Genomic DNA, 8,145 nt, shown 5'->3' on the forward strand with positions numbered 1-8,145 from the left:
TGGCGGGACCGCTCCTGAGACCCTGCGCTGGGGAGAGGCGGACACTGCACGGGACCCAGGGGGGGCGTCCCACCAGGCGACGGCTGCAGAGCGTGGAGGGTGGGTTCACTTCCTAAGGCTCCAAGACAGGCACCCGACACAGGAGGGGCAGGGCCAACGGTGTGGGTGGGGCCACACTCCCGCTGGAGGATCTGGGGACACCCAGCTCCCCGACTCTGCGGCTTCCAGGCTTGGCCTGTGCCGCTTCCCTCTGGTCTTCGGCCATTAGTCTCTTCCTAGGAGGACATCAGTGACATTGGATAGGGCCTGTCTGGACTTCATCCCACCTCACCTCGATAGCACCTGCACAAACCCTGTTTCCAAAGAAGGCCACCTCACAGGTCCCAGGTGGCCAGGAAGGGTTTTTTGGGGGGGCAATGTAGCTCAATATTTAAAAACAATTTAAAAATTTATTTATTCATTTGAAAGCCAGAGAGTCTCTCTCTCTCTCTCTCTCTCTCTCTCTCTCACACACACACACACACACACACGGGGTGGGGGGAGACAGAGAGTGAGGTCTTCCATCATCTGGTACACTTCCCAGATGGCTACAACAGCTGGGGCTGGGCCAGGCTGAAGCCAGGAGCCAGGAGTTTCTTCTGGGTCTCCCACGTGGGTGCAGGGGCCCAAGCACTTGGGGCACCTTCCACTGCTTTCCCCAACACATCAGCAGGGAGCTGGACCAGAACTGGAGCAGCTGGGACTAGAACTGGCGCCCATGTGGGTGCCGGCACTGCATGCCAGGCTCAGCGAGACTTGGGGAGGGGCACTGGCCGTGGTGAGCTGGCAGGGGCGGGGCCTGGCTAGCCATGCCAGCTCTGTTGGCCTCCGATGACTTCCCACATTCACAAGCAAGCATCCCTTTGCCCTGGAAAACGGGGCTGTGCCTCCACGGGGGGAACCTGTGCGGAACACGCAAATGGGGCACTAGATGCCGCGTCTCTGGTGTCAGCCATGGCCTGGCTCCGTGTCTGTAGGCCCCTGACACCCCGCGGGCAGCTTCCTGGCAGAGCGATGCGGCTGCGGCCAGACTAGAGGCGGCCCCTCTGCTGGTGTCTGCGGAAGGTGGTGAGGCCCCCACTCCTGCCCCAGGAAGACCCTGCCTTTGTCACCCATGCTTCATTCCCACAGCTGCCTCTCCTTTGGGGGCTGCCTGCGCAGGGGGGACACAGGTGGTCGTTGTAGTGACCGGGGGAGGCCTGGGCGCTGATCTCTCACCTCCTACGGGCCAACCACCGTGCTCAGTGCCTACGATCGGCTTTTGGTTGGAGGCCGCCGCCCCCTGCACGCTGTGGGCTCTGCTCACTTCACAGTGGCCCAGGACTCCCACACGGCCACGAGCGGGGTGCAGGTCAACTGTATGCGTCCCCTGCGGCGGGCTGACAGCAGCAGCCTGGATGCTGCCGTGACGGGACCTGGTAGGCGAGAAGAACGTGGCAGTCGGCCGGCTTTGTGGAGAGTATGCGACTCTCCATCCTGCGGCTGGACCAGCAGAAGGGCTCCAGGGAAAGCAGATTCCCAGGGCGGGCTCCCTACGGGCCCGCACCCTAGAAGCCTGCCTGGGTCCCCAGCCTGCAGACCCGGGACCCAGGACAGCGCAGCGGCCCGTCCCCGAGTCCCAGCCTGCTGTCTGCTCTCCAGAGGCACGCTCCCAGCCCCCACCAGCTCGTGAGCCCGGTTCTTACCATATCGCCTGCACGTTCTGACAAATAGCGAGGGAGACAGACAGACAGATCCGCGGACAGACGGATAGAGCAGTCGATAATCCAGACGGCTGGGAAGGTGGCACAGACATACACAGGTGCTCAGGTGGACAGGTAGGCACGCAGGCAGACAGGTCGACATAGATAGGCAGGCAGGCAGGTAGACAGACGATAGATAGCTATAGATGGATTTGGTAGATGGAGCCATACATATGTACATAGATGGATAGGCCCCTGGAGAAGCAAGATAGAGATAGACACACACACACACTCAGATGGTCGGATGGACAGGTAGGTGTGTAGGTGGATGACGGGTAGATATGGATTTGGTAGACGGATGGGTGGAAACGTGACAGGTGAGTAGACACAGGCTCGCATATAATCATAGATGGACAGATTGATTCTCCGCACAGCCCTGAGCTTCTCTGGCCACCCTCTGACAGCGCGTGAGACCAGCCGGGCACACGGGGGCCGGCTCTGCCTGTGGCCGTGCTCAGTGCGCCCAGGCAGGGCAGCACTTCTGGGTCACAGGGTCCGGCCGGTCAGATGTGCAGAGCCTCCTGCTGGTCAGTAGGGGCAGTGTCCCCTGCCCTGGCGGGGGGGCAGCCCCTGACTCTCCCAGCTGCCCTGCTCTGTCGCGCACCCAGGAGGCACTGGACAAATGTCCGCGGGCTCAGCCGAGCGGCGCCCGGGCCCCAGGGTTCAGCATCCGCCCTTCCGTGTTTGCTGAGAGGGCTTGGTCTTCAACTGTGGTGAAAGATGTGGACACCCCATTCCCGCCCCTAGGCCGACGTTCAGGGGCTGGACTACACCCACGTGCCCGCCCAGCCCTCACTGCTCCGTCCCACCATCTCCAGAGGGCATCTCTGGAAAGAGGCTTGTTCTGAAACCCCGGCCCCACTGCACACGAACCGCAGCCCGCCACCCCTCCCCAGCCCCTGGCCCTCCCCGCCCTGGCCCTCCCCAGCCCCTGGCCCTGATTTCCTGAGGCATCGTGTCCCCGAGGTTAACCCACGCCGGGGCATGGGGCAGTCTCCTTTCCAAGGCTGCATCACACTCAAGTGTGTGTGAGTGTGCATGAGTGTGTGTATGTGTGTAGACACGTGTGAGTGTGCATGAGTGTGTGAGTGTGAGTGTGTATGGGTGTGTGAGTGTGTAGGTATGTGTAAACATGTGTGAGTGTGTATGAGTGTGTGTAGGTATGTGTATACACGTGTGAGTGTGCATAAGTGTGTGTCAGAGTATGTGAGTGTGTGTAGGTACGTGTATACACATGTGAGTGTGTGTGAGTGTGTATGTGTGTGAGTGTGTAGGTATGTGTATGTGTATACACGTGTGAGTGAATGTGTGAGTGTGTGTATGAATGTGTCTGAGTGTGTGTAGGTATGTGTATGCACGTGTGAGTGTGTATGAGTGTGTGAGTGTGTATGTGTGTGAGTGTGTAGGTATGTGTGTATACACGTGTGAGTGTGCGTGAATGTGTGAGTGTGTGTGAATGTGTGTATGAATGTGTGTGAAGGTATGTGTATACACACGTGAGTGTGTGTGTGCATAAGTATATGTGCGTGTGTACAAGTTGTGTATTTGTGTGTATACATATGTGTATGTGTGTGAGTGTGTAGGTGTGTGTGTGTTTAGGTGTATGTATACACATGTGAATGTGTATGGACATATTGTGCGTGTATGTGTGAGTGTATACACATGTGTATGAATATATGCATATGAGTGTGAGCATGTGTATGGGTATGTGAATGTATGTGAGTGTGTACGTGAGTGTATGTATATGAGTGTGTGTACATGTATGTATGCATGTTCATGAATGAGTGTGTGTACATGCATACATATGTGTGTGCATGAGTGTGAGCATGTGTATGGGTATGTGAACGTGAGTGTGTACATGTGTGTGAGTGTATGTATATGAGTGTGTGCATATGTGTATGCATGTTCATGAATGAGTGTGTGTACATGCATACATGTGTGTGCATGAGTGTGAGCATGTGTATGGGTATGTGAACGTGAGTGTGTACATGTGTGTGAGTGTATGTATATGAGTGTGTACATGTGTGTATGCATGTTCACGAATGAGTGTGTATGCACGTGAGTGTATGAGTGTGTACATGTATACATATATGAGTGTGTGTCTGTGAGCATGTGTATGGGTATGTGAACATGAGTGTGTACATGTGTGTGAGTGTATGTATATGAGTGTGTGTACATGTGTGTATACATGTTCATGAGTGTGTATGCACGTGAGTGTATGAGTGTGTACATGTATACATATGTGAGTGTGTGAGTGTGTCTGTGAGCGTGTGTATGTGAATGTGAGTGTGTACATGTGTGTATGCATGTTCGTGAGTGTGTATGCACGTGAGTGTATGAGTGTGTACATGTATACATGTATGAGTGTGTGAGTGTGTCTGTGAGCGTGTGTATGTGAATGTGAGTGTGTATGTGTGTGTGTGTATGAGTGTGTGTACATGTGTGTATGCATGTTCATGAGTGTGTATGCACGTGAGTGTATGAGTGTGTACATGTATACATGTATGAGTGTGTGAGTGTGTCTGTGAGCGTGTGTATGGGTATGTGAATGTGAGTGAGTGTTCATGTGTGTGTATGAGTGTATGTATAAGAGTGTGTGCATGTCCATGAGTATGTGTATACACGTGAGTGTGTGAGTGTGTATATACGTGTGAGCGGGCGCCCTTGCGCAGTGCCTGGCGGGGGCTCTGCAGCTGCAGACCAGGGGAGCAGCCGCGGTTCCCCGCCACCCTGGCCGTCCGGAGCCGCTGCCGGGCCAGCCCGAGCCGGTCCCGCTCGTCGGCAGAGCTCGGGGAGAGGCTCTGATTGCAAGCGACTTCCTTTCCCTCCGTGTTGTAATCTCTTCCCCGGGGCATGCGTGACATCCCTGGCAGTTCCTGATGCGCGGCGGGGTGTGTGCCTGTGCCCGGGTGTGAGATGTGTGTTTATGAGTGTGGCTACGATTGCAGGGCGGGCTGGCCCCAGGACGGGGCACCCTGGCCCTGCAGGGGTCCCATTGCTCGTGTGTAGACCAGGAGCCCTGGTCCCTCCTCGTCTGAGTTCCGAGGGCACTGAATGACAGCAAGCAAGTGCCGATCAATGCTTCACCGTATTGACTCATTTGGACTGGGGGCTGTGAGTCCATTTTGCAGATGGGTCACAGGAGTCACATGGCTGGTGACAGGCGGAGCGGGGTTTGAGCCCTGTGGGGTGCCTGCGGCAGCAGCGTCTAGCACTTCCTGCAAACCTACAAGGTGGCAGCCACAATGAAGCCCACAGCCAACGCCAACACGGGGGCGGGGCAATGCCGCTCCAGGTCACACAGGCGCACGGGGACTTGACACAGGTTGTGCCATTCGAGGTCCAAGGTCTCAGCCCCGTGCAGGGCCCGCGGTGGTGAACGAGAGTCCGGGGCCCCCTTGGGAGGGAACATCACCCACTTTGCTCTCCCAGCGTCTTTCCGAGGGGGCTGCCCGGCGTCCAGGCGGCTCTCGGAGGAGACTCCACCCACACCGGGGCCCGGTGGCTGGGGGGTAGGGGGGAGCGGGAGCGAGCTAAGGTGCTCACTGGGCAGAGAGCCCTCTGCTCGTGGCGGCCTGGGCTGGGATTATCCGCCTCTGGCCAGCTTGCCTGGAGCCCGTCCCCTCCGGCCGACAGGGGCCCTCCCTCTCTGGGCAAGTTGTCACAGCAACCACATGGGCATCTCGAAGGCGTCTCCTTGAATAATCTGCTCCTCTGATCTCCGGCCGGCCTGTTATGAAGGGACAGTTTGTTAGCGCTGACATCCACCTCGGGGAAGCCCAGCCGCCTAATTCATGTCGCTGAAGGAGTCGGCCCAGCCGGCCGACAGCCGAGCAAACTGCGAAGATATTTATTTGTTCTGCTTCCTATGGTGAAAACCAATGTTTATGAGGCCAGGGCTTTTTGTAGTCATTGATTTCCTTCTCTTTTTTTGGAAGGACAGAACAATACTGGAGAGCGCAATCAAGTGCATTTTATTTTCTTCCTTTGCCGGAGCCGTGGCGCGGGCAGGCGGGCGGCCGCCGCTGTCTGCTAATGCTCACAACACTGCCGAGCCCCCCGACGGTCTGGTTTGCTTCAGCAGGGCGTGGGGTCTCGTCCCCACGGGCACACAGAGCGGCCCGGCGACACAGGCAAGGTCACGCCGACAACAAGCTGGGCAGCCAGGATTTGAACCCCAGCCAGGCTCTCCCTGAACGCTCTGAAGTTCTCTCTACTGCCTCGCTCCAGGGGTCCAAGGAGCCAGGGTGGGAGACCCCAAATCTGTGGCAGGGAGGGGATTATTATTTTTTTTTTTGACAGGCAGAGTGGACAGTGAGAGAGAGAGAGAGAGAGAGAGAGAGAAAGGTCTTCCTTTGCCGTTGGTTCACCCTCCAATGGCCGCCGCGGCCGGTGCGCTGTGGCCAGCGCACCGCGCTGATCCGATGGCAGGAGCCAGGTGCTTCTCCTGGTCTCCCATGGGGTGCAGGGCCCAAGCACTTGGGCCATCCTCCACTGCACTCCCTGGCCACAGCAGAGAGCTGGCCTGGAAGAGGGGCAACTGGGACAGAATCCGGCGCCCCGACCGGGACTAGAACCCAGTGTGCTGGCGCCGCAAGGTGGAGGATTAGCCTAGTGAGTAGCGGCGCCGGCCAGGGAGGGGATTATTTTTAAAGATTTATTTTTATCTATTTGAAAGGCAGAGTCACAGAGGGAGGGAGGGAGGGAGGGAGGGAGGGGAGAGAGAGAGAGAGAGAGAGAGAGAGAGAGAGAGAGAGAGAGAGAGAGAAAGAGGTATCGGTCTTACTACCATTCATTCCCCAAATGGCTGGAACGGCGGGGGCTGGGCCAGGCTGACGCCAGGAGCCAGGAGCTTCTTCCAGTCTCTCACGTGGGCGCAGGGGCCTAAGCACTTGAACCACGTTCCGCTGCTTTCCCAGGCGCATTAGCAGGGAGCAGGATCGGAAGCGGAGCAGCCGGGACTCAGACGGGTGCCCATACAGGGTGCAGGTGTGGCAGGCGGAGGCTTAGCCCACTGCCCCACAGCGCCGGCCCCATGGGAAGGAACTCTACCAAGAGCAGCCACAAACACGAAGCGGACAGAGCTGCTGCTGGCTTCATGGTTCTCCTTAGCCAGGAGGCCCCTGTGGCCGGGCCCTGGGGCAGGGGAGGCAGCAGTGAGAATGTTCCAGACTCCCGGAGCACAGCAGGGCTCCTCAACATCAACACTGCGTCTTTCGGGCATCCGCCCCGCTGCAGGTGTCTGCGCGCGCGCCCAGCTCGCAGAAGGGGAAAGTGGAGGCTGGGCCGGGCGAGGCAACGCAGCCGGGGCCCCTCGCGTGGCCAGTGGGGAGCTGGGACTGGTCGGATCGCTCCCACCGGCTGGCTCCTGCCTCCAGAGCCCGCGGTTCCTCACTTCCTGCTCCCGCCCCTCCCCTGCACCCCCAGAGTAGATGCCCCGAGACACGGACTTCCCAGCACCCCATCGCTCACGGAGCCTCTCCCTGCGGGAGGGGGCCCGGTCCGCAAGTGTCTCCCGGGGTCAGATCCATCACACGGCGGCGCTCTCCATCAGGCGCGCTCGGCCTGAGGGTCAAGTGTCCCGCCGCCGGCCGCCGCCGCGCGCCCATCCCCGCCATATTTAATTTAATTAAGGCTGTCAGCACTATTGATTTTGGCAGTTTCAATTACTAGCCTGTTATGGTTTCTGGATCAACTGATCTGTGATGGCTCCTATCAGCAAAGGCACACATTGAGGGAGCCCCTTCATCTCCCGGAGAGGCCGACACGGGCTGCCACGGGCGGTAAGTTATTGCTTTTATCCGGCCCGGCTCCCCTTCCCATGCCCATAATTAATTTCTCATTAGACAGCTCTTTATTGTTTAATTTGTGCAGTTTATAATCAAATTGGGCACATTAATTGTCGCTGGATTTAAGGCTAATGAAAAATAAAGGTTTTCCATAACTTACTCTTCCATTACTCCCGACAAGATAAAATAAAGAGTGGCGAGAGGTGTCAGCTTCTTAAATTATAAATTAGGGTTTTTAAAGATCATGGGCATTTAAGGAGCAGTTATCACACATTTAGTAATTATAAATCCTATGCTGCAAAACAGTTATTAAGATGCAATTATGCTGCGCTTCTCTCGGCCGCCCCAGCCTGGAGAGAGGCTTCCTCCCTCTGGGGCCCAGGGGCTCTCCTGGGCCTGGCTGGGGAGGGGGTGAGGGCGAGGGGCGTGTCCCTACCTCCTGCAGAGCTGCTCTGCCCTGGCAGCACCCCCCCCCCGCCCCCCCACTGGCCTGTGTGTCTTTGAGAGGCCGTCAGACAGACACATGGCCACGCGGGTCAGAGTCCCCACGGGATGGGCAGGTCCTCCTGGGGGTG

The 8,145-nt window shown here is 57.6% G+C and overlaps 1 pseudogene; it reads right to left on the reverse strand.

Moving 5' to 3' along the window:
- Positions 1-1,147: 1,147 nt before the first annotated feature.
- On the reverse strand, positions 1,148-4,283 carry LOC149127673 (uncharacterized; annotated as a pseudogene).
- Positions 4,284-8,145: the final 3,862 nt, after the last annotated feature.

This window comes from Oryctolagus cuniculus, chromosome 2 (assembly GCF_051225735.1).
Source record: "Oryctolagus cuniculus isolate XC-2025 breed Fujian yellow rabbit chromosome 2, ASM5122573v1, whole genome shotgun sequence".
Lineage (NCBI taxonomy): Eukaryota > Metazoa > Chordata > Mammalia > Lagomorpha > Leporidae > Oryctolagus > Oryctolagus cuniculus.